Source organism: Periplaneta americana, chromosome 3, assembly GCF_040183065.1.
Source record: "Periplaneta americana isolate PAMFEO1 chromosome 3, P.americana_PAMFEO1_priV1, whole genome shotgun sequence".
Taxonomy (NCBI): Eukaryota; Metazoa; Arthropoda; class Insecta; order Blattodea; family Blattidae; genus Periplaneta; species Periplaneta americana.
Genome location: NC_091119.1, coordinates 61,298,796 through 61,326,275, shown reverse-complemented (window position 1 = coordinate 61,326,275; position 27,480 = coordinate 61,298,796). Strand labels below are relative to the sequence as shown.

The following is a 27,480-nucleotide window of genomic DNA, read 5'->3' as shown; positions in this document are numbered from 1 at the left end:
CTGTGGCTTCTTCAATCCTCATTTGGAGTTTCTACAGGTCTCGTAGTACGTAGAGGCGGCACATAGACTTCGTCCTTTATCTAATTCCACAAGAAAAAATTGCAAGATGCTAAATCAGGGGATTGTGGAGGCCATTTCATGGAAGAAATGTCGATGTTTCCCATTCCTCTTATTCAACGTTTTGGGAGCGAGCGATTGAGGTTGTCATGAACTTCGGAGTGATAGTGGGATGGTGCTTCATTGTTGGTACAGTAAGCATTAGAATCTTCATTCAGTCACAATTGGAGCATGTCGAGAAGGACATAAATTACTGAAAGTGGAACCTACTTTACAGACATAGTGCTTAGTAGAGCTCTATCGCCCGACTGCAGCATACGTTGAGAAAAAATTCTGCCCTGCATCAGCGATGCACCGACACGTAGAATACGTCACCTAGTTTCGGGAATGAAGTAGGCTACAGTTGTGTTGGTTTGAATGTTTTATTTTTGTTTCGTTTTACAAATGGAGAATACGGATCTATGAGAAGAGAAGTAATTAATGAAAAGCATAAAAACTAATAATATTTTCTCTTCAAATGAATCGACATTCAGAAATTAGTACCAGCTTGAGACAATTTCTTCACTATGATTCATTCAAAGTGTATCGTACGTGTCTATTATCACTTTAATATTGCAGAAATCGCGATTACAAATAAAACGAGTGGTCGCAAAAGTCTACAGCTCATCTCAATGCCGAGATATTACTGAGACTGGCAGCGCGACAAGTTTAATTTTATTCGAAAATTTGGCGCTTTCTTGCTCGTAACTCACCAAATAAGATATAAGTACCGAAAAATCATCGTTACAAAACACCTATCAAGACATCATAAACAACACCAAAATTGGAAATAACGTAATTATTACTAACAAAACAATAAGCCAGGGATCGGCAAAAATGTAATCATGATCACTAGCAATAGTGACGTCGCAGGGGCAGCGCAGTAAACTGTCTTTGATTCAGCCCTCCCTTCCATCCAACTCCCCTACAACTCCAGTACACAAGCATCTATCAGTGGCGGGTTACCTGCTTGGATTTAGGCACTTATAAATCAAACATCGAGCGACATTACGACACATGTCATAATGATTATCACACAATCATAGCTAAGCGTGAACTTATCCAATGTAATTTAAACGGAAATGTATACAGTAGAAAATAAGGATAAAAATAATTTTATTTTCGTAGGGTTGGACGGAGCGAAGAAATTAAAACATAAAAAACTAAATTCAAATAATAGTTCAGATACTAAAACAGGCAGAGCATTTTCGTTTCCAAACAAGTTAGAAAAGTTATCGGTTAGTATATCCTGGTTGTTTTAGAGTTCAATCTCTGACCCTAAATGCTTACGTCAGGACGCTACGAAAGGTATAATAATAATAATAATAATAATAATAATAATAATAATAATAATAATAATAATAATAATAATAATAATGACAACTATAAGTGGGATTGCTACTAAATTGAAATAGTCCGTCCCGCTACTTTTTAACCATGTAAACACATTAACATTACGAAACTAGTCCTGTACAAAATATTAGTGCTACATATTACAGAAATATAATTAGAACGATAATATTACTGAACTAGTATGTACAATGTATATTAAAGAACGTAATAGTAAACATGATGCAATTAACTGTAAATGCTCTAATTCATTTAACGAAATCAACTCCGTTACGGTGAACAAAAACATACTACATTCTGAGATTATGAAATCCATATCTTTCAGTATAATTGCCAGTAAAAATTTGTTTAAACTAAGAAAATGTTCTTTCTACGTTACATGAAGTTACAGGGACAAAATAATAACAAAAATCAATATACAAATTATCAATATTTACATTTTACACAATATATACAAATAATTCATTTATCAAAACCTATTCCGTTGCATTGAACGAAAACATATATTCTAAGGTTATGAAACGCAAATCTTTTACGAACATCACATAAAATTTGTTTAAACTGAGAGAATGTTCCTTCTACGTCATATGACGTTACAGGGGAATATTTATAATACATTACACTATTATTATTTAATGACCCCATGCGTACCTGCTTGCAATTCTATCTTGCTTATGAATCCACGTGACGTAATAGATGTAGCTACCAGAAGAAGCTACTCGGTCTGCTGTACGTTTGGGAACGAAAATGCGCTACCTGATGATGAAACAAGCTATGAGTCAAAAGGAACTCCATGCAAGTTATGTTATTGTTTTGGAAATAGAAAAATAATTGAAGTACTATAATGGAGAGTTCATTTTAAATCATGTCGGAATAAAGTTGTTAACATTATTTGTCCCGAATAATCTGATGTTTTTAACAGTATGAAATTATTCACACGGACAATACATAAGAGCATAAGGGATATTGGAACACTAGCTGAACGAGACATAAAATCAGAGATGCATCGAACTGTGGTCTAATCTCTCGCTTTTGGTGGAAACACAGATATTGATACAGCAGAACTGGTAATGTTCACCACCGGAGTTACGAAGGATTTCTCTGTATAAAAATATTTGCTCGATGTCATTGTACTCAAAGGAAATACAACAGGAGAGGAGTTATTCCAAGCATGAAGAAAATATATAGAAGAAATGAATCTGAACATAAAGCAACCTAGACCTATCTGTAGTGTCGACGAGACTCGAAATACGACTTTCAAAAAGTCTACTAGGTGGAATAACGTTTTAAGAGAGCTGGTAATAGTCAAGACATAAGATGTTGCCATTGTATAACACGCCAGACTAGCCTAGATTTAGGCTATTTAAAATACTCTCCATAGAAAAATAAAACTATAGTCCTATCTTAGGTCTCCTGCCGTTACCCTACTTAGCTTCTGTTTGGCTTTATATTCAGTATACTATTTCCGAACAATTGTTTTCTCAACGAAAACTTGTAAAATCTACACAAAGATAGTGACTAACAGACGAAAGTTTTCGAGTTGTATTAAGAGTGGCAAATTGTGACTATTTTCCTAGTTTTTTGGTAAAAATTAAGTTGAAATAAAATGTAATTTGTCCATTTATAAATCATTAACGTGTACAGCGCATGCATTAAGTTCAGACACTCCCCCACTCTTCCTACAGAGCTGTGCACGAGATCGGATGAGTCTACTTACGAATTATAGGGGAATGGGTTAGTTTTTTGCCTTGAAATTGGTAGCCATACGCCCGACCTTCCCTTCTACTCCTAACCCCTCTACAGAAACGTTGTTCCTGTACTGCACATCGCGAGTGTCTTGACAAAATGCATGAGCTGTAGTCTACTCAGATACTTGTGTTGAGAATCTGCCACTGGGATCCGAACGGAGTGCTCTATATTCTTCGATTGATTTACCTCATATGTTTTACGGCTTGCGTCCAGTGATGTCATCGTGAGTACAAATTTTCCGATGGCTGCGATAAGTTTATGCAATACAGTATAATATTGCTAAAATGAGAAATTTATTCATATAAAAACATCACAAAAGAAACCAAAGAATGTCAACCAAAAAAAAAAAAAAGTTATGTATTGTATGCTATAGCAGACTCCAAAAACGTACATCTACGGTCACGAGTTTTAATTTTTTACAGAAGAAGAATGATGCGTTTTCTATTGCACGCTAGTCATAATTTATTTTCGATATAAGGTAAAGTTATTGTTCATCTCTAAGAACGACTGAATGTATACACTCTTTTAACTTTTGAGTGTTTTTATATGGTTTCATTACATAATTCCGCTAATTTGTTCAATAAAACTAGCCAATAGCGATGTACAAATGACACAAATTTTCATTTAATCGCATACTTAATTGAAGAACGATAATTCTTCTATCATAAAACGAGTGAAAATATTGGCTAAGAATAAATTTAACCCTTTATACAGTTATTCAAACTTCAATTAATGAATGACTCATGCAACTTACTTGAACTTTCTCTGATGCTACCCGTAGCAAGGAAACTATTCCATCCTCCAGTGATTCTGAAAATAATTTCAAATAATTAATTTCAGAATTAAAAACAATTCATCTTTCAGTGACACCTCACTGTGAATTCCAATGTATTCAGTCGCTTCAAATTTACTGATAAAATTTTGTAACCCTTTAAAATGCAGTTCCATTTCTTAAGCAATTTTTTGTTCTGGATCATCTCGTATAGTCGACGCACAATAACTGAGGGTTACACATAAACTTAAAAATTCAAAGCCATTTTAACATTCTAGGATGAAATGGACAGATCTTTGATTTACAAGCAAAACACATGAAGTCAAAAATAATACTTCTGAGAAAAAGGCATATATAATGTGCATAATGTATGTGTATAAACTTAGATTTGGAAAATTAAATACACTTAAACAGAAACAACTTACTAAAAATAATAATATTTCCAGGGTTCACTTTTTATCAGAAGAAAAATGTCTTTTTCTCAGAAGTAACAATTTTCACTTAATGTGTATTTTTTTTTTTTTTTTTGTAAACCGACGAGATTTTCGCGCAACTCCTCTTTGGATACTAATAACTTAATTAATATCTATGGCGTATATACAGGAACATGTTATTATATTATATAAATGAAAGAACAAAGACTTGTCTATCAAAAAATTATTATTATTTTACTCCCAAAATAAAAGTGCAATTCGTTTATCCATTGACCTAAAACATGTATAACATAATATTTTCCAGCAAACAATTCGAAAATCATTCCGAACTAATACCGAATTTCTTTCGATGCATGTGCTAGTTCTGTACGGTCTCAGAAATAGTTCGGGATTTTACGTTGTTGGAACGTTTCTTGAACTGTTCTTTCACGGCCTTCAGAGTTTCTTCTCATATTAAAATTATATTTATCTTCCAAACTTAATTCGTCATAAAATATATCACAATCACTTTCCAAATCACTCATGATAGTGATGGACTATTTTTTTTAATTTAACCTGCCTAGTCTCGAAGTATTTTAACCATAACTTCAGATTAAACCATCTGCGCGTGCGTCAACAGTTCGGAATTCCCAGTTCCTGCTCGTAATCGACAACCAATTTCACTCGAAAATTCTAAAGCAGTTGGAACGGGTAACTGGGAGTTCAGAATCGGTCCGGAATCAGTTCTAGTCTTGTTGGAAAGCACATTGAGCTACTTCGCATAAGCAGACAGTTCAGAATCGATTTTGAATCGTGATAGAACTAACCTATTGCGTCATGGGAAAAGTAACATGATTCGTTGTGCAAAATTAGTTTTAGAAAATGGCTGTTTGTTTTTATTTTTATTTCCAAAATAGCCATTTTCATGGTTCATCAGCAATTAAAATTATTGAAAAATGGCGGAAAATGCAGTTCAAATTTCTAAAATTAAATGAAACATAACAAATTAGTGACAGTTTGGATTAGGTTTGCTAAGGTTTTTGGTATGCCGTGTACGTATGTCTTTGGTGTGAAAATTGTTTAAAGGACGTATAATTGTGCTGTTTGTAAAAGTAAGTTATTTTGTAAATTTTTTGTAAAAATTATCAATTTTTAGCGATTTTTCAAGTATGGAATTTGTAATGTTTCATTTTGTTTCACAAATGTAAACTGTATTTTCGTTTCTGATAAACCATCAGTGATTTTCGTTTCTGATAAATCATTAAATATGGCTATTTTTGAAAGAAAAGTAAAAAAACGGCGGTCTTAACGACCTACAGTTTTACAATAACTTTCTACAGCCTACGGAACGAAGTGGGGCAATCATGTTTTCTTCATTATTTTCAGTTTTATCAATAAGTTTTTCATCTTTCACCGTCTCTGCAGCTCATCTCTGGAACTCTCTACCACAACATGTCAGAGACTGTCGGACATTGTCTAGTTTCAAAAATAAATTAAAACTGCACTTTTTCAATTCAGATTCCTTTCAGTTATAAGCCCTTTTCTCTGCGATAGTTTTGTAAAAATATAGGCTATATATTTCTTTTCCTTCCTTTTCCCTTTTTGTTCTCTTTATCAGCTGATGAATTTATTATCATAGCCTTTTATTGTGAATTTTATTTAATTATCATTTTTTTCTTTTTTATTATTATTTTATTACATTCCATTTTGTTATATTCTTTCTTACGTTTTCCATATTGTACTAAATGAGTTCCTTTTGCTATATTCCAATGTATTTTACTTTCCTTTTTCTATTATGGTATTATTTTCATGTTGTCTAGTGTCGATTTTATTATGCTATTATTATTATTATTTTTTGTAATATGTTAGTATTCTGTTCTTTAACTTTTTGTTAAATTTTAATTGCTTGTATACTTTGTGACCTGGTAGAGTGTAAGAGAAGGCCCTATGACCTTAACTCTGCCAGTATAAATAAAGAATTATTATTATTATTATTATTATTATTATTATTATTATTAAGGTTTCTTTTGATAATCTACGCCTTTAAAAATCGTGTATAAAAGAAAGGAGGCGACAAGGCTTTTTTATAGCAGGCGACAATGAAACTTCCAAGTTGCACTTTCGAAGTTTTACTGTGCAATAATCTGTAACAGGTTAGGTTAGGTTAGGTTAGGTTAGGTTAGGTTAGGTTAGGTTAGGATAGATATTAGCTTAGGCTTTTCGTATGCTTTGTATATTCTAAATGAAGTGAAATATACGTTTCGTGTCAATTTAAAATGTTCGGTAATTATCGAGTTTTATTACTTTTGGACAATTTTTTTAACTTCCATTTTCTCCGTATTTTACCGTCGTAAAAACGATAGAAATAGATTTCCGACAGTTCAAAGGATTTTTATCGATTTTACTACGATAAAATACGGCAAATGTGAAACTTTGAAAAAAAAATAGTCAAAAACTCATAATTACCGGGGAATATAATAAGCTCTACAACTTACCAATTAGATGTGAAGTGCTGAATATAGGGTCTTCCAATCTGCTTTAAAAATGTCCCCACAATTCTCACACGTGCAACTATCAAATAACACACCATGATTAATTAAGAATACACGCAATTCTTCTTCCCTCAATCTAATAAATTCTACCTCATTCTTTCTATACCCCGTGCACTATCCACCATCAATTCCCATTGATGTCATAAAGACAAAAGACAGTCTATACCCCGTGCACAACACACGCGCCACGATCATTTTGGCTGTGAGATGATATCTGCGCATACACGGAATGCGCGGACTTGGTTAATAAAAACCTAAACTAACTAAACCTAACCTTCGTATATGCAAGATGTGTAACCGGAGCACGAAGGAAACTTCTTCATTTGATCTTGATTTCATCTGGAATGTTCACGCGAAAATAAATTCAGGTAATGATCATGCGTCACTGCATGTGAATATCACTTATATCCAACCCACTATAGGAACTTGATGAAATACCTTGAATTTATAGTATTCATTAGTAGAAATTTTTGGCATCATTGGGAGAGCTGTAAGCCCACCTAACTCACCCTAAAATACGTACCTCACTTATATACGAAAATCGTTGTGCGTGAATGATGAATACGGCCGTATTTCGTTAATGTAACAGTGGGTATCAGTGTCGCCAACATACTAATAATACCACACACCGAAACAAACATAACCTAACCTCTCTCATAATACTACACACATAATCTAACCTGTTACATAATACACACATAACCTAACCCAACCTGTCACATAATACTACGCACCTGTAGTAACATTCCTCACATTTAGTATAATTTCTTTTGCATGTATTGCCAGCCCTGCTGCTGGTGTCAGTAGCCATCTAGCGGAAGTGGATCGTAATTCCAGGAAGAAAATATGGCGACTTTCATAATAATTACATTTAGTTCGTTCAGTCTATGTCTTGTGATATATTAAATGTGTTAATATATATATATATATATGAATTATTATTACATAAACACATTTAATATATCACAAGACCTAAATTACTAGGGTTAAGAATTGTATGCCGTTACATTGCGCTTCAGTACGTAATTGCGTTGGGGTGGGGGATTTATTTCGTAGCAGATAACAGTCAACGTCCTGTAAAGAAGAATAATAGCAAGATGCCGAGGACGAAATTTGTGACTTAATTTCAAACGAGGAAATTTTTTGTAATAATGATACAGATTTTGGGATAAAATAATGCGTGTGTAAAATATTTCAAATATTCCCCCATTGTTTCTGCAGTAGTGGAACGAAGATCCCCTAGATATAAGGCTGTGTTTTCTAGCAACAGGCAATCATTTTCCTTTGAAAATTTGAAAATGTTGTTTGTTATTCACTGCAACAATATAGTGGAATGAAAAATGATGTAAAACAAAAAAGTAATACAGTACCATATTAACATAGTGAAATAAAGAGGCTGATACTTGTCAATGTCATATTAGATGTATTTTCTACAGACATAAAATATCATGTAGTGAATGATATTGTGGCGAAACAGTATAGTTTGAACACGAAATAGGAAAAAATGTAGCAAACAAGATGAAAAAAAATACTGGATAAACATTATGGATATTTAGCTTTATGTAAAATTTGTGACAATTTCAAATGAGGAAATGTATAATAATGATACAGATTTTGAGATACAGTACATAATGCTTGTATAAAATATTTCAAATTATGTCCTCATTGTTTCTGCAGAAGTGGAACGAAATTTTTGTAGATGTAAGGCTGTTTTTTCTAGCAACAGGTAATCATTTTCTTTGAAAATTTGAAAATGTGGTTTGTTATTCACTGCAACAATATATGAAATGAAAAATTATGTAAAACAAAAACTTAATACATCATCATATTAACATAGTGAAATAATAAGGCTGATACTTGTCAATCTGGGGACAGAACATCTAGAAGCTTGGAGGCCGTTAATTTTAAGCGGTCCCACCACCCCCTCCTCCCGCACTAGCAGGTACGGTACCATTCAGCTGCAAAACATTTTCTGAACGGAAGTTATTGTTTTGTGAGAGCGCAGTTGGAGAGTGAAAGTAAGTGGTCAACATTTTCAGTTTGTATTGCAACGAACAATTCTGCTGTGTGTGGGCTCTTCTGTAGTGACGTCACTGAAGCCTCTAGTTGTTCTGGCACCGGATATTAGGTGTATTTTCTACAGACAGAAAATAAAATGTCTTTAAAATCGGGTAATGTTTCTTTAATAAAGAAAATGATGTTTTTAAATTTTTCTTTAGCAGATAGTTGTGTCTCGAAGTCAAAGGAGTGGCTTTCAACCACCCAAATGCTGAGGACTAACTTACCTTGATGATAAGCATGAGTTCAAACGAACGAAAGACACAGCGTTAACTCACCCCAACTCTGAGACGTACTCAAAGTTAGAGGCGTACGAAGTGCACTGGTAGTATAACAGCATACATTTCTCAGACCTATAAATTACTAATAAAGAAATAAATAAAAAAACATGTTTCCGTAATTTACAAAAAATAAAAACCAAAACACTATTTTCATCTAAAAAAACTACCCCATAATCAAGCGCCCTTATTTAAAAAACCGCGCAATAGTCAAACTCCATAATTATCTTAATATGTTTTCAAGTCAACTGACATTCTATATGAATTCTTTACATTCAAAACTGCCTTCTCTCTGAGAATTATACTATTTTCCTACTATTTTCGTCAAAAAAACCTTGAGTGTCGCGTGCTTTAGAAATCCCGACGAAAACAAACATTACCATAATGTTTCGCTTGAATACGAAGACATATCCATCAACTTAGGTAGGCCTACCCCAGTCATCTTATCCCGGCATACATAACCTAAAATACAATGCCACTCTTAACATGCCCCGATTCCTTACAATTAAGTTGTCGTTGGAACATTATGAGTATAACATTAGTCTTTTCTCTATGCAGCACTCGTTTTAATTCGAGTATTAAGCAAATCTCAAATACAAGCTTATAAAACTTACACCAACACCAACAAAAAAACATAGTCACTTTCAATGCGAACGCTAGAAAATAACTGGCGGAAAACCAGGCAAGTGTTGCCAATCGTTCTTTCACATAGTATAATACTACACATAAGAATCTAGCGGTGCCAATATTTGAAATAAAAATAATTAATTTCACCCAGATAACTCAAGTTTCCCCTTTATTTCGTTTCTTTAACCTACTACGCAGTAAAGGAAGTAATTCTTCAGTTTCTAAAGCATTACCTCGTCTTTTCTTCTTATTGTATGCAATAGACAGGTTCATTCATTGACTATCTTTGTATGATTTCTTGTAAACACAAAATGAATGAATCAGAGGGACATGATTCCTTTGAAAACCTGCCTGAAGATGGTGTTGTTGGCTTTTAACATTACTGTCGGGTTGGGTGCTCAACGTTTATTCTATTCATTACGAGCAGCGTCCAACTCGTGACCGGATAGGACGCAGTAGGACCATGGATAACTTCTATATGCATCTCTCTTCCTTGTTCAACTTGCAATACAAAAACCTCAAATTCACATTCACATTACATGTTCGTTCAATTCATTAAATTTAACAATTGAAAAAGGACAAAATACGACATATGTAACGTCAATAACAAAGAGGTTTTGGAAGACTTTAGGGAGAATATGTCATTTAGCCTAATTATCTCAAAGTAAATTATTATTCTCGTGTTGGATATACCGAAGCATACAGTACCGGATGTTACAGTCTTTTTTAAATACCGTGTTATGTCTCATTCGTGAAGAATAGTCAAGTTGGTTGCTCTGTAATTATTTTGCTTTGTCATGCAATAATAATAATAATAATAATAATAATAATAATAACAATAATAACAATAATAACAATAATAATAATAATAATAATAATAATAATAATAATAATAATAATATTAGAATCGCCTCTCCACAAAAGACATGTTCGAAACTAATGAAAGTAATACAAGTAGGCCTACTTTTATTACAAAATCAAATTTTTTAAATCTAAGTGGATAAAATTTTGTATGATATATGTACTTATCATAACTTCATAATTACAATGCTCGGCTGGTTATCCAACTCTCCTGCGGTCTCATTTGACAAATTTCCAATCTCGTATTGTAATATGAAACGTTACGATATTCATGTCGTAAAGAACTATTACAATACCATATATTTTATCTTCCGTAATTACGATGCATCTCTTCTCCCTTCTTCGCTGTGAACTATATACAATATTATGATACGGCGCACCGTTAGCCGAATGACTAGAGCTTCGGCTTTCCATGCTAGAATTTGTGATGGACAAAGACGCTGTTTGGTGTTAAATTTTCGCGGGGAACTCCCGTTTTCCTTGCCGGCATGTCACCATTTCTCCATTAATCATCATCATTATGATGTTATGAAGTTCGCCTTCAATGGTGTACCGAGGCAACGCCTACGTGGCGGCTGAAAGAACTACAAGCTTCGGAGCGTGGCCCATTGGATGGGGACGCTTGGGTGGATAACCTGGTTGAGGTTTTTTCCTAAGTGTTTCCTCAACCAATTGAAGCAGAATTGCTGGTAACTTTCGACGTTGGACTTCGGACTCATTTCGCCATCATAATTACACTTCCCCTCTTTCATAATCATTAACTCCTTTTCTATCCCATGTTTCGGGCTTGCTCCAATAGAGTCGGCTCAGGCCGCCACCGAACTCTTGGTATGTGGTTATTGATATGATATGATATGATATAATATGATATGATATGATATGATATGATATGATATGATATGATATGATATGATATGATATGATATATGATATGATATGATATGATATGATATGATATGATATATATGATATGATATGTGATATGTGATATGTGACGTGACGTGATATATGATATGATATGATATGATATGATATGATATGATATGATATGATATGATATGATATGATATGATATATACGATATGATATGATATGATATGATATGATATGATATCATATGATATGATATGATATGTGATATGTGACGTGACGTGATATATGATATGATATGATATGATATATGATATGATATGATATGATATGATATGATATGATATGATATGATATGATATGATATGATATGATATGATATATGATATGATATGATATGATATGATATATTTCGTCACAGCACTTCTTTACATGACATAATGGTGTACCTCACATTTCTCATATCCGGTGCCACCATTAACACATTAATACAATCACACATTATTAGCAGTATAGGCCTACGTCTACACAAATACTCCAATTTACACTATGTACCTTTTTATTACTCGTCTAATCTCCCCTTCAATATGTCTCCTCCATTTCATTTGCTATTCTCTATTTATTCGTTAATCCTAATTATACCTAATATTATATAGCCTACTACTTTCCACCCCTTTTCTTTCTCTTTCTCTCTAACTAATATTCACTAAAATCTCAATTTCACTTCTTCTATAAATTATCATATTGTATTATTTGTTCTATTTGCTTTGACCTTTTCTCTTATCTTTCTTTTATATTCCTTCACTGTTCCAATGTTCAAATGTTAGTACTAATTTTATGCTGATACTTGTTCACTTCTCTTAACCCTTTTTCACTATTATGTTCACTCTTTCCTATTTGTGCTCACTTTTACTTTCTCACTATTCCACTTACACCTAATCCTTTCTCACTATTCTCACTTTCTATAAATACTTATATTTTATCTCAAAACATCTCCTCCTTCCCCTATACTTCTCGATCTTTTTCCATTTCCACTTTACTTGCACGTTTTTATCACATCCCCACATTTTTAATCGCATCTAATACTTCTGACACTATAATATCCATATCCTCTGCTGTCGCAGGTTCTGACCTTTCTTTTCTGTTCTTTTTTTTTTAAATTGGTTATTTAACGAAGCTGTATCAACTACGAGGTATTTAGCGTCGATGAGATTGGTGATAGCAAGGTGGTATTTGGCGATATGAGGACGAGGATTCGCCATAGATTACCTGGCATTCACCTTACGGTTGGGGAAAACCTCGGAAAAAACCCAACCAGGTAATCAGCCCAAGCGGGGATCGAACCCGCACCCAAGCGTTACTGTCCGTCTCTGCCTTATTTCTGTATCTGTCTTTCTTTTCATTTATTTATTCTTTCCTTTCAATTTTATTATCTCTGACACTCACTGAATCTACAAATGGGTTAACTATGCTGGACTGATTTGAATATTTTCTTCTATTCCTCTTTTATTTCCCCTCCCCCACACAAGTATGTGGTTATTAGTTGCTGGTAGTAGTGCTATGTACCGTTGACTCTCCCCTGGGTTCGTGGGAACTCGTGTGACCAGGGATGAGGAACTGCGGTGAGACCTACGCGGAAAGGAAGAGGATTCTGTAGGCTGTAGGGAAGTTCAGAGGCAGCCCGTAAAGAGGTCTATAGCGCAGGGTGTTTTAGGGCATACATACCATTACATACCTTTACATTCTGGGTAGTACACTGGCGTTCAAAGATATCTGACCCAGAATTTTCTGATCGTGTAAGCGAACATTTTAATCACGGGATAAGTCAGAACCAAAGAATAACAAATTACAAACTCTGAAATTGTTCCGCTGGACCTCAAGTGGTGACACTATTATCGCGACAGATAAAACAGTGTTGAGGAAATGACGATGTAGAATAAGTACACTGACGTTCAAAGATATCTGACCTACGATTTTATGATCCTGTAAGCGAACTTTACAACTGCAGGATAAGTCAGAAGAACCAAAGATATAAACAATTGACAAACTTTGAAACAGTTCCTCTACTTCTCAATAGGTAGCACCATTATTGGGGCGATTAAAAAAGTGCCAGGGAAAATGATTATGTAGATCAAGCATAAATTATTCTCATAATTGATAATACCAGCAGTTTCCAGCTAGACATGTCTAGCAGTTTTGTTTTACAATCAGCAGAGAGTGAAACATTGAATTCTATAATGCGGGTATATTTATATACGATTGGCAATATTGACTATTATCTTCAACATCTATCCATAGAAGTAATAACTAAAGAAGCCACACTTACACCAACAAATTATCGATTACTATCGATTAGTAGGGTCATATCTTTCAACGTTAGTGTAAAAATTACTCCCATAACTGGCAATAGCACCAGTTTGCCGCTAAACCTACTGCTCTCTACAACCAGCAGAGAGAAATGAAATTTTGAATTCTATAATGCGGGTATATTTATTAGAGACAGTCAAAATTAGTGACTCGCGAATTCGCGAAAAACTTAAAAAAAAACAAATAAACATAGTTTAAAACATGGTTCACATAAAAAATATAATATAATTACACGTTTCAACTCGCGAAACATTCGCGAAAAATCGCAAAAATCCTATGACTTGCGAATTTAGCATATTTTTGTCATTATTCGCGAAAAGACGCAATTTTTCAGCAATTAATAAATGAAGAGTCCACTGCAAGAATGATGGATGTCAATTTCTTATCGAAAATGAACCAAGACTGTCAATGCGTAGTTTAAGACATATAGAATGTACATACAGAGTTATATGGCATTAATACTGATAGTCATTGTCCAGTAATGATCGGAAAATCACAGTTAAGCTTTGAGCGCTAAGCATTTCAAACTTTCAATTGCTTCGCCTGCAAAATGTATTCCAAATGACATCCATCATTCTTGCAATGGACTCTTCAAATGCATTATCTAAATTTGGAAATTTTAGAAGTTTTGTTTGAAAAATGCACAAGGTTTGGAATGCCGGCGCTAGATGGCGTGAGTTGAAATGATTCGTAAACTGTTTGATGCAACTGAAAGCAGTTTGAAACCTCTCTTTGATCAGGTATCAACCTTAAAGAATCTATCACCTGATGTAGCAATACATGCATACAGTGAATTGAAATATAGTTAAAAATAGTCCTGGACTTTCAGTGCGAGAAGGTTTTCTGTCGTTACGTGAAGATCACAGTGATTTTGTGGACGGAGCCCTCCAAGCTATATGGGTTCCAGTTTCTAATGTTCACTGTGAACGTTTTTTTTTTTTTTTTTTTCACAGTTCTCGTGTGTGCTAACAAACAGAAGAATAAACCTTACAATGCCAAACTTAGAACTGTTGTCTGTGTACAACTTTGAATTTTAAATAATGTTAAGTATTTTAGAATTGTTGTCAACGTAAAACTTTGAATATATAATTATAATTGTCAATTATTTTAAGCAACATAATAATTTAATAAAACAGGGTGAAAATTTCAGGTTTATTCAAAAAAGTTTCGTTTTCACTCAAGAATTTTTATTCTTTTTTATTGATAATTTAACAACGCTGTATCAACTACGAGGTTATTTAGCGTCGATGAGACTGGCGATAGCGAGGTGATATTTGGCGAGATGAGCCCGAGGATTCGCCATAGATTACCTAGCATTCACCTTACGGTTAGGGAAACCCTCGGAAAAAAAACCCCAACGAGGTAATCAGCCCAAGCGGGGATCGAACCCGCGCCCGAGCGCAACTTCAGAACGGCAGGCAAGCGCCTTAACCAACTGAGCCACACCGGTGGCTGATTTTTATTCTTTTTAACCAAGAATTTTATCCCCTTTTATTCAAGAATTTTGACTGTAATATTTATGCAGCCTACTATTGGCGTCACTGACTGTTATCTTTGCTATCTAATCATAGTAGTAACAACTAAAGAAGCCACACTTACACGAACAAATTATCGATTAGTAGGGGTCAGGTATCTTTGAACGCCAGTGTAAAATGGACCCACTCAAGTGGCCTACGTGCGAGAGTAGTCCCCAGCCCGTGTCCCTTCCCTCAATGGGGACTAATAGATACAAGCTAAGTGCGTCTCGAAACCCATAGTGTAACGCATCCCGTCAGTAAGTCCATTGCAAATCACTAGTCAGTTATTTTCAATTGTTAAGTCTACATCTGTCCAGTGCAGCGGTGACCAAAACTCGAACGGCAGTGATTACACGCCAGAGACAGTCTAAGGAGTAAGGAGACGGGGGAGAGGTACATGGCATGAAAACTACAACCAGTGGTGGTTCGTGCACTAACATTGATTTCTTCATCAACGTCGCGAATAAAAATCGCATGCTTTGCTGTATCAGTAATGTCATTACTGCCATCAAGAGCCAATTTAAAATATATACAAATTTTCTTGCTTTTTTTTTTTTTAATATTCCTGATGCACACACAATAAGGAATTTCCTGAATTCTTTTCTGGATATTTAGTCGAGAAATGCGCAGTTTTTCAAAATGAATTAACAACTTTCATTGGACAAATTATTTCAGCCATTTTGATCATTACGCTTTTATAAAACTCTCCTTCGTTGGAAGGTTTAAGAAAACGAGCTATTTTGTTCGCCACTAGATGACTGACTTCCTTACTTTTATTTATGTCACCTTTCTCTTCATGACAATGATTTAAGGCTGATTTCAGTTCTTGGAGTTTAATAGCTCGTTTCATTACTACACTCGTACGTAATATTCAATCAGTTTCTCTATATTATTATTATTATTATTATTATTATTATTATTATTATTATTATTATTATTATTATTATTATTGCTGCTACTGATAAAGCTATTAGTAATGTTATTACTATTATTATTATTATTATTATTATTATTATTAAATCAATAACTAGTAAATAACTGATAATAGTCATCAAAAGATTAAAAAAGAAACTAAATGGCGATATGGCATAGTAATTATTTCATCATTCAAGGAAAGATGTAGGACTATATATTGAGGCAAGTATTATAAGAATGATGGTAACACTTGCGGTTAAATAATAATAATAATAATAATAATAATAATAATAATAATAATAATACCTGTATAATGCCCTGTAATGTCGCTTCTATATACTACTACTAATTAAACCGTTGAGCAAAGCAACATATTACAGAACAGCGAATAAATTCCTCTTTTCATTCTGTACGAAAATTTCTGTTCCTGCTCGTATAGAGAGAGGGTTCGTAGAGCGACATGGTACCGACACTGCTTACCTTCATTACGTGAGCGAGACAGAAAGCAATGTACAGGAAACTCCCCTTACCAGTACGAATGTCTTTGATTACACGATGTAATCACGATACCCAGTTTGGTCACCGCTGAGTCTAGTGATATCCCAGCATATCCTTCAACCGCTCCTTTGCTACATCTCAGAATACCCTCTTATTTATTACACTAAAATACTTCACGAAGAAAGAGCAGTTACTCGCCTTCCAATCCGAAGTTTGAAGCCAATCGCGACTCTCCGACTGACTCCTGATCTTCACGGAACATGGTCGAGAGGTTCTTAATTCGTTCTTGCCCTCACTGTTGCGCGCCATGTTATATAGCCTCTACAGGCTCAACACACTAATTTTTACTCAATGCTCTCCGCTGAACACTGTATACCTTTTCAGATGTCTAAATGGAATTGTGACCCGATTTTTTTTGTTTGTCCTTAAATACCCTCTTCCCATTACCTTTCATTCTATTTTGTTCTTTTCATCACTGATTTTTTTATACTGAATTATAAACTTTCCCATGCTAACCGAAGGATAGACGACATTTACGTCAGAGTGATCCCTTGTCTAAGACTGCACTTCTGTTTCCTTTGTATTAATCCGCATTTTACCTTTGACTGAGGTTCTGGCTGATATGTATATCTATTTATCAGGCAGTACATCTCACTTGACGATATGTGTCACAGGAAGAACAATTGTTTGCATGCATCTGAAGTCTGATTAGTGGAATATGTAGCTAATCGGCGATGTACTCATTGGAGGGGGAAAGTAACTGGCCATCCTACCCAATTATCTCCTAGCCTAGTTGCCTCATGAATGATTCCTTATTGGTGTTACTTATGAGGTTCAAACCTGTCTTCGGACTGTTGACTAAACAACAACAATCCGCATTGTGCATCCTTTTAAAGTGAAACAATTACTGTCCGTCGTTCACTATAGTCCACAAAATACCGACAAGCTATTGAATCGTTAATCAATAGTGAATGATTACAGGCGAATTAAATCATTATATATTTTATTCGGTTCTTATTTTATGCTTATTGAAACTGAACATGATTATATAGTGATACAAATATAATACAACATTCCATAATATTTGGGAAAATGCCATAACTTGCGTATTTTAGAAGAATATACAGGGCTGTTTCCGATCTCTGATAACGAATTTGAATGACATCATGTGTATCAGGAATCACACGACAGCTGAACTGTGTGGCGCGAGGTGACAGACCAGTAGTGAGTGATCTGATAGAGTGCACGGCGACTCAAAGCAGAAATTCTCAAGAAAATCGAGCCTTTATGGGAGGGGTACATAACCCTTTCCAATGCCAAGTACAGTTAAGTGAAAATAAAAGAAGCCTGCAATAAACGAGGTTTCGTTATTTCCAAGAAAGGCATCTTCTGTGTACTTAATAAGAATAGTAAAGCTCAAATGGAATTAATTTGTATCATCTCGTGAGGTGCGGCGACTTGTGACGGGGATGGATTTGCTTGGTTTTTACACTCTGGAATTAATCCCATTCGAACTTTGCCAGTCTTTTTAGGTACACACAAGATGCCTTTCTTGGAAATAACGAAACCATGTTTTTTGCAGTATCCTATGATTTTCACTTAGCTGTACTTGGCATCAGAAAGAGTTGTTATGTACTCCTCCCAAAAAGGCTCGATTTTCTTGGGCATTGCTACTGTGATACACCGTGCACTGATTATGAAATCACTCACTACTGGTCTGTCACCTCTCGCCGCAATTCAGCTGTCGCATCGGTGTGATTCCTGACGCACATTGACGTCATTCAAATTCGTTATCAGAGATCGGAAACAACCCTGTATAAAAATAATTTTGTATTTAAGTTGGATTGACCAGAGCCTACAGTTTCGAGTAGTTGGCAATTATACCCTTCAGGGTGTTTCAAATGTGATGGTCAATAATTTAGGGATCAGAAGCAAAACTAAAAAGAAGAAAACCAGTTTCAGTAAAGATGGATCCGCAAATTAACCGTTTACGATATAATGCCATTTTGTGCTGGTTAGGGCCCGTTGAATACTAAGTATTAATCCCAACAAAAGTAGTGACAATTTTATTTAACTTATCAATCATGTGACAGTAAGATTAATAAATTTTGGCTTCAACACCACAGAAATGTGATTGAACATACACAAAAGAAACTTTTTTGTTTGAACAGTGAAGTTTTTGGATAAACAAGATATGTTACAGTATGAACATATTAACTGAAGAATTTTACAGCAGGTGTTCAAAATGCTGACCATGCGCTTGAATGTATCTATCTAGTCTTCTTCGCAAAGATCCACGAATACGATTGAGTAATCCTAGGTCATTCTCCATTTTCTGAAAGGCTCTACACTAGAGCGTCTCGTTTAGGCACAATGAAAACGTAAACAAAGTGCAGATAACGTGTGGAGGGAGGACGAGCCGTACGATAAATACGAAGAATGCGCAAGGTTTTAGTTACAACATTTATGGAGGAGCATTAACTGAAATTATATTTTCCAAAAACACACAAAACTAAAGAACACAAATTGCATAACGTTATCATATACACATTTTAACAAACAAGCAATTGTAACGTTGAAATAATTCAATAACAAATCAAATTTTGCTATTTATATTATGTTGCTTTCAAGCAGCATTTTTTGCTGTCATGAATTTCATTCTCTGTGTGACTAACATAATATCACCGTCTACTGTGGCCGAATTAACAAAATTACAGTACATTGGTCTGAACTGGTCAGATACAGTGCCTGAATAAATTGAACTTTGAGAAGAGATAATGACGTTTAGGAAATAGCATTGTCACATCAGACCAATATACTGTAGTTTTGTTAATTCGGCCACAGAAGACGGTGATATTATGTTAGTCATACAGAAAATAAAATTCATGACTGTAAAAAATGCTGCTTGAAAGCAACATCACACAAGTAGCACATTTGATTTCTTATATTGAATTATTTCAACGTTACAATTGCTTGTTTATTAAAATATGTATATGATAACGTTATGCAATTTATGTTCCTTTATTTTGTGTGTTTTTGGAAAATATAATTTCAATTAATGCTCCTCCATAAATGTTGTAACTAAAATCCTGTGCATCCCTCGTGTTTATCGTAAGGCTCGTCTTCCCCCCACACGTTACCTGCACTTTGTTTACGTTTGCACTGTGCCTAAACGAGACGCTCTACTGTATTGTATTCTTGCAATTCTTCAGGTGTGGTGATATTCCTTGTGAAATGTTATGTTTTATTTAACGACGGTCGCAACTGTAGAGGTTATATCAGCGTCGCCGGATGTGCCGGAATTTTGTCCCGCAGGAGTTCTTTTACATGCAAGTAAGTCTACTGCCATGAGCCTGTCGCATTTAAGCACACTTAAATGCCATCGACCTGGCCCGGGATCGAACCCGCAACCTTGGGCATAGAAGGCCAGCGCTATACCAACTCGCCTACCAGGTCGACTATTCGTTGTGTAAACTAGGCTTTTTCATAACCCTATACACAAAAATCAGAAATATTTAAATCCAGTGATCAAGGTACAAGTCCTCCTCTACCTATCCACCGTTCACCATAATATATGTTTAGACATCGCCTCACACTTAGAAGGAAATGGGTTGGGGAGAGTATGGCATATGTACGAAGCATGAATGTTACTGCTTTACAGTATCCAGGCGCTCGGTTCACTGGCGGCTCCAACCAGCATTATCCCGTAAACGGTTAATTTTTGTTTAGTGGAACTTTTTTCTGTCTCTCTTCGTTTTTACTTCTCATTCCTAAATTTTTAACCATCGTTTTGAAATATCATGTATAGAAATTACACAAAGTTATATTAAAATGGGAATCATGACGTTCATTCCATAAATTTGTTGCACTCTTCATTCTGATCAAAATGGTTTAAGCATGAAGCACCACAGCTTTGTATTCAGGTCATTAACAATGCAAGAACAAATTAATTTATTTTTTTATTTTTTACTTGGTTATTTAACGACACTGTATAAACTGCTGGGTTATTTAGCGTCAATAGAATTGCTGACAACGACATATTATTTGGCGAGGTGAGGCCCAGTATTCGCCATAGATTATTACCTGACATTCGTCTTACGATTGGAAAAAATCTAGGAAAATACCAATCAGGTAATCAGCCCAAGCGGGGATCCAACCCATGCACGAGCACAGTTCAAGATCAGCATGTCGCTATCCAAAAAACTGAAATAATTAGAAGTATGTCGCTTTAAAACATTGAAATAATTACAAATATGTCGCTATACAAACACTGAAATAAGGATGTCTATAGAAACAACGAATTAATTACAACTATGTCGCTATATAAACACTGAACTAATTACAATGACATCGCTATTAAAACGCTGAAATAATTACAAGGACGTAGCTATAGAAACAATGAAATAATTACAACTATGTCGCTATACAAACACTGAAATAAGGATGTCTATAGAAACAACGAATTAATTACAACTATGTCGCTATATAAACACTGAACTAATTACAATGACATCGCTATTAAAACGCTGAAATAATTACAAGGACGTAGCTATAGAAACAATGAAATAATTACAACTATGTCACTATACAAACACTGAAATAAGGATGTCTATAGAAACAACGAATTAATTACAACTATGTCGCTATACAAACACTGAACTAATTACAATGACATCGCTATTAAAACGCTGAAATAATTACAAGGACGTAGCTATAGAAACAACGAAATAATTACAACTATGTCGCTATACAAACACTGAAATAAGGATGTCTATAGAAACAACGAATTAATTACAACTATGTCGCTATATAAACACTGAACTAATTACAATGACATCGCTATTAAAACGCTGAAATAATTACAAGGATGTAGCTATAGAAACAATGAAATAATTACAACTATGTCACTATACAAACACTGAAATAAGGATGTCTATAGAAACAACGAATTAATTACAACTATGTCGCTATATAAACACTGAACTAATTACAATGACATCGCTATTAAAACGCTGAAATAATTACAAGGACGTAGCTATGGAAATAATGAAACAATTACAACTATGTCACTATACAAACACTGAAATAAGGATGTCTATAGAAACAACGAATTAATTACAACTATGTCGCTATACAAACACTGAAATAATTACAATGACATCGCTATTAAAACACTGAAATAATTACAAGGACATAGCTATAGAAACAATGAAATAATTACAACTATGTCACTATACAAACACTGAAATAAGGATGTCTATAGAAACAACGAATGAATTACAACTATGTCGCTATACAAACACTGAAATAATTACAATGACATCGCTATTAAAACGCTGAAATAATTACAAGGATGTAGCTATAGAAACAATGAAATAATTACAACTATGTCACTATACAAACACTGAAATAAGGATGTCTATAGAAACAACGAATGAATTACAACTATGTCGCTATACAAACACTGAAATAATTACAATGACATCGGTATTAAAACGCTGAAATAATTACAAGGATGTAGCTATAGAAACAATGAAATAATTACAACTATGTCACTATACAAACACTGAAATAAGGATGTCTATAGAAACAACGAATGAATTACAACTATGTCGCTATACAAACACTGAAATAATTACAATGACATCGCTATTAAAACGCTGAAATAATTACAAGGACGTAGCTATAGAAACAATGAAATAATTACAACTATGTCGCTATACAAACACTGAAATAAGTATGTCCATAGAAACAACGAATTAATTACAACTATGTCGCTATATAAACATTGAAATAAAGATGTTTATAGAAACAACGAATTAATTACAACTATGTCGCTATATAAACACAGAACTAATAACAATGGCATCGCTATTAAAACGCTGAAATAATTACAAGGACGTAGCTATAGAAACAATGAAATAATTACAACTATGTCGCTATACAAACACTGAAATAAGGATGTCTATAGAAACAACGAATTAATTACAACTATGTCGCTATATAAACACTGAACTAATTACAATGACATCGCTATTAAAACGCTGAAATAGTTACAAGGACGTACCTATAGAAACAATGAAATAATTACAAGGATGTCGCTACAGAAACAATGAAATAATTATAAAGATGTCGCAATAGAAACAACGAAATAATTACAAGGATATTGCTACAGAAACAATTATATAATTACAAGGATGTCGCATTACACAGAATGGTATAATTGTAAGGATGTCGCTACAAATGACTGAAAACTCTGCCCTTGCCCACTGTGGGAAGTGTAGGGGGAAAAGCCCAAATAAAAGAACACAAATTTTATGTGGTCAAAATACATATTTGATTATACTACGGTATGTTCTTTGAATAATGGTTCAGGTTAGTAACTCTAACGAGAAAATGATTTAGAATAATATTAATAATATTATGTGAAGACACTGAATTGCATGAAAAAATGAAAATAATAACTAGAACAGCTCGTATAATGGCGATCTTGTTCAAAATAATTTAATTGAAGAGCTATAGGTCTAGGAATTTTAAGGCTACAGTTTGTTGGATAGCTAGATGAGCATCACCAACATCATTGTTTCTACAAATTTAGTTCAACAATCTTGTTTTATTTACAACTACAATCACTGACGAAAATCGATAACTCCGGCGATCATCGCTGTTAATTAATTGATTCTGAAGCAATTTCAAGACTACTACCGCCGCGTATCAATCAGATAAAAGAGACAATCTTCTAACAGAGCCAGACAGAAGACTAGAAGGAGCCATTTTGAGGTATTGCGGATTTGATAACTGATTGTGAATATTTTATTTCAAATTTGCCAACATAACAGTCTCATTTCTTTTTAAGCGAAAGGCAATGTTGATTGAATGTGTATCGAAAACATTGCCTTTTACGGCATGAATTCCAATTACTATAAAAATAACCTCGGAAAATATTGCATTTGAGGGAATTTGAGGAAATCCCTATGATTCCGTGTAATGTCTATGCAGGAATTAGGGTAATGAAATTAAGATATATAAATACTTGCTGTAAGATTTAAATGTCTTAATGAACGGAATAAAACTACAAATAACAGTCAACACTCCAATAATAATAATAATAATAATAATAATAATAATAATAATAATAATAATAATAATAATAAACATTAATATTTGGAAACATATTTTACAGTAGAGTCTGTATTAGTACATGAAAAATAATCACGTATGGAGGAATAGAATAGGATAAAAAAAAGGCGCAGATCTGTAAAATGTATAATCCATTATTCTTTTAATGTCTATGACAAGAAAATCCATGATGTACTTCGTGTCTACTATACGTTTAACGACACATTCTTGCAATACTATAATCAGGGATGCAGTGGAGGCGGAGAGGAGTGGTGCGACGCTCCGGCACTGTGTTCGAAGGTGGAGCGGAGCTCCGGCACTGATTTGGAACTTTAAAATCTATCTTGACATCACAATACTTTCCCAGCTAACGATATCTTAGTTAATATCAGAATATTTAGTGATTATATTTTCTGTGCTTCCTTTAGAAAATCGGAACAAGTTCGGAAGTAGAGGGTAGCGAGACGACTAGGAGCGTAGACGGGGTGTGTGGTGAGAAATGGGGAAATAATCAGTGCCAGGACAACCACAAAACTAAACTTTTAGGATGCCTAGTTCACTTTCGTTTCGTATCGTATTTCGTTAGTTTTCGCGTCTTTGTACGATACAGGAGATTATCTATGGTGTTACTTACCGGAATGTGTTGTGTTTGTTTCCCAGTTATTTTACGAAGTGAATTTTAAACAGTTAATTTACTGCCTATAATGTGGCTGAAAGGCTGCTTGAAACTTTTGTTTTCATCTATTACCCTTCAGTAAATATGGAACAAAATAAATATATACAAAAAACATAAACCTCTTTCTTTTCTCGTGTCATTGCTGCTACTAGTGGAGTTACAAAAGCTTCCTCTTCCGATACTGGTGATATTTCAAGCCCATCGCTTTTATTTGATGAACCTAGTAATTCAACCAGAGATACTGTTACAAAAGATACAAACAGTTCCAGTATGATTGCGAAGGATATTGAACGACATAATATTAAAAATAATGAAAGCCAAAAAGCCGGCCTGCAAAATGAGTGGTTTAATGTATGGAATGAAGAAAATATGTGGTCAAGAAAAAAATAAGCTTATCTGTGGATTGATTGTAAGCAAGGTAAGCTAAGCCGTAAATTGTGTCATGTAGTAACTACATTAGGTGCATTAAAAAGAGTGTATTTATGTATCTAATGAATGGCGCTCATATTCAGTAAATTACTACGGATCGAATAGATCAAATCAGATGAGATCAGATCAACTTAAGTCACTACGAAAGAAAATCATTGAACACAAGAAACCCAGTGCTCATAATGTAGCACAAAAATTATTGATACGTCTGAAAGCAATCAATTGAAAATGTTCATGAATAAACGAGTGCAGCCCACCGTGAAGCAACAAAAGCGAAATTTAGTTCAGCTTATTACATTGCGCAGAACGACCACCCTTACAGTGACCATTTCGGTTTACTTGAGCTTCAGAAGCTAAATGGAGTAGGCATTGGTGTTGCCTTGCATTCTCCTTACAGCGCTGTTGAGATAATAGTACATGTCTCTAAGGAAATGAAGGCTAGAATTATTAGAAAAATAAAGAATGTATCTGGGAAAATATCCGTTGTAATTGATGAGTCTACCAGCCTAAGTTCAAAATCAGTATTGATAGTCTATTTGAAATGTGAAATACGCAAAGAACAACCACGTAACTATTTATTTTTAGATCTAGTCGAACTTTCTGATGAAAAGTCTGAGACAATATTTCAGAGTTTGTTAGCTGTCTTAACAAATACGGGTTTGATAATGAATACCTCTAACAACATTTGATAGGATTTACAAGCGATGCTGGGTAAGCAATCTGGAGTAGCCCAGAAATTTTCATCCCTGTATCCAAATACAGGGTGCGTCAGAAAGAACGGATGGATTTCACATGGCAAGAAAATTGTAAAGATTCATCAAATCAAAAATTTATTGTTATCAACATATTCACCAATACATGCAGTTTATTTATGTAAAACAACATTATCCATATGATGTCCTTGGCTTTCAATACAGGCATCGAGGCGTTTTCTGATGTTCGCCATCACTTTCACAGTCATAGCTGGTGCAATTGCCACGATTTCTTCACGAATCGCTGTCTTCGGTTCGTCCAGTGTATGTGATCGATGTTTACAAACTTACGCCTTCAAATGGTCCCAAAGAAAGAAGTCGCAGGGCGCGAGATCTTACCGTAGCCTCGGACAATCTCAGTGCAATAGAATTTCGTCCAGGTGATTTCTTCTTTAATGTTGAACCTGTGATACGAAATGAAGCCACCCACCGCAAAATTGTATTCCGAGTTGGAATCCTAGCGTGACATCCGATGTCGAAATGAGTCCTGAGTGGCGATCACAGACTCTTCATTTTTCAAAAATGTCTCTACGATGAAAGCACGTTGTACACCAGACCAACACCATATTCTCAACTGAAACTGCATTCTATGGCTGACCCAATAGTCGTGGTCCCCCTCACTATATCTCTCTCCTCGTTGCGTATCGATAGTTTGAAATCCATCCGTTCTTTCTGACGCACCCTTTATAATAATTTGGCATTATATGAATCATCGACTAGAGTTAGCTTTAACCGATGCCGTTGATGAAGTAGGTGGTGTCAAACATTTTCAAATAGTCTTGGACAAGCTATACACTTTATACAGCAGGTCACCAATGAATCAACGTCAGTTAGCTGAATGTGCTGTACAGCTCGACCAAGCAATGAATAAAATCGGCTGTATTCTAACAACTAGGTAGGTGGCCAGTTAATTACGAACAGTTTCAACTGTTTGGTTTGGCTACAGCTCTTTATTTAGGTATTTTTTGAAAGCCAAAGACGATTATGAATAAGAAGCATGTACAACGGTTTATTGAGGTGATTTTCAGTCATACAGTTCTTACTGGATTTGGCCAATAATGTATGATATTTTAGCAGAAGTATTTATTTATGTATTTATTTATTTATTTATTTATTTATTCATTCATTTATTTATTTATTTATTTATTTATTTATTTATTTATTTATTTATTTAACCTGGTAGAGATACGCCATCAGACCTTCTCTTCCCCTCTACCAGGGGATTACAACTACAATATTAAGATTACAATTACAATTATAATTACAATTAATATTAAATTTACAAATAGGCTACAATAAAAATCAAAGTACTAAAAGATTAACTGATTAATAAATGCTTGACAGTTTATTGTAAAAGTTAAGGAGAGAGAAGCATTTCTTTTATTGATTAAGTACAAACTAAACCTACTGTACGCAGTAAGAAAATGCTTAATAAGCTTGCTTTTGAACGCTACTAAATTCCGACAGTCTCTAATGTCACTGGGTCACTGTCCGCGATAGCGAGATTGTGTATGATGATGAATACGATGATGTCTTATGTGTTAGTATGGCTAGTATGCGGCTAATTTGCGTGCGTGTGAA

General features: G+C 34.4%; 1 protein-coding gene across 1 annotated transcript in view; it reads left to right on the top strand.

The window, feature by feature from the left end:
* Positions 1-27,480, top strand: part of LOC138696080 (GATA-binding factor A-like) — a 345,621-nt gene that overhangs the window by 274,441 nt on the left and 43,700 nt on the right. The gene's annotated exons all lie outside the window — the stretch shown is intronic.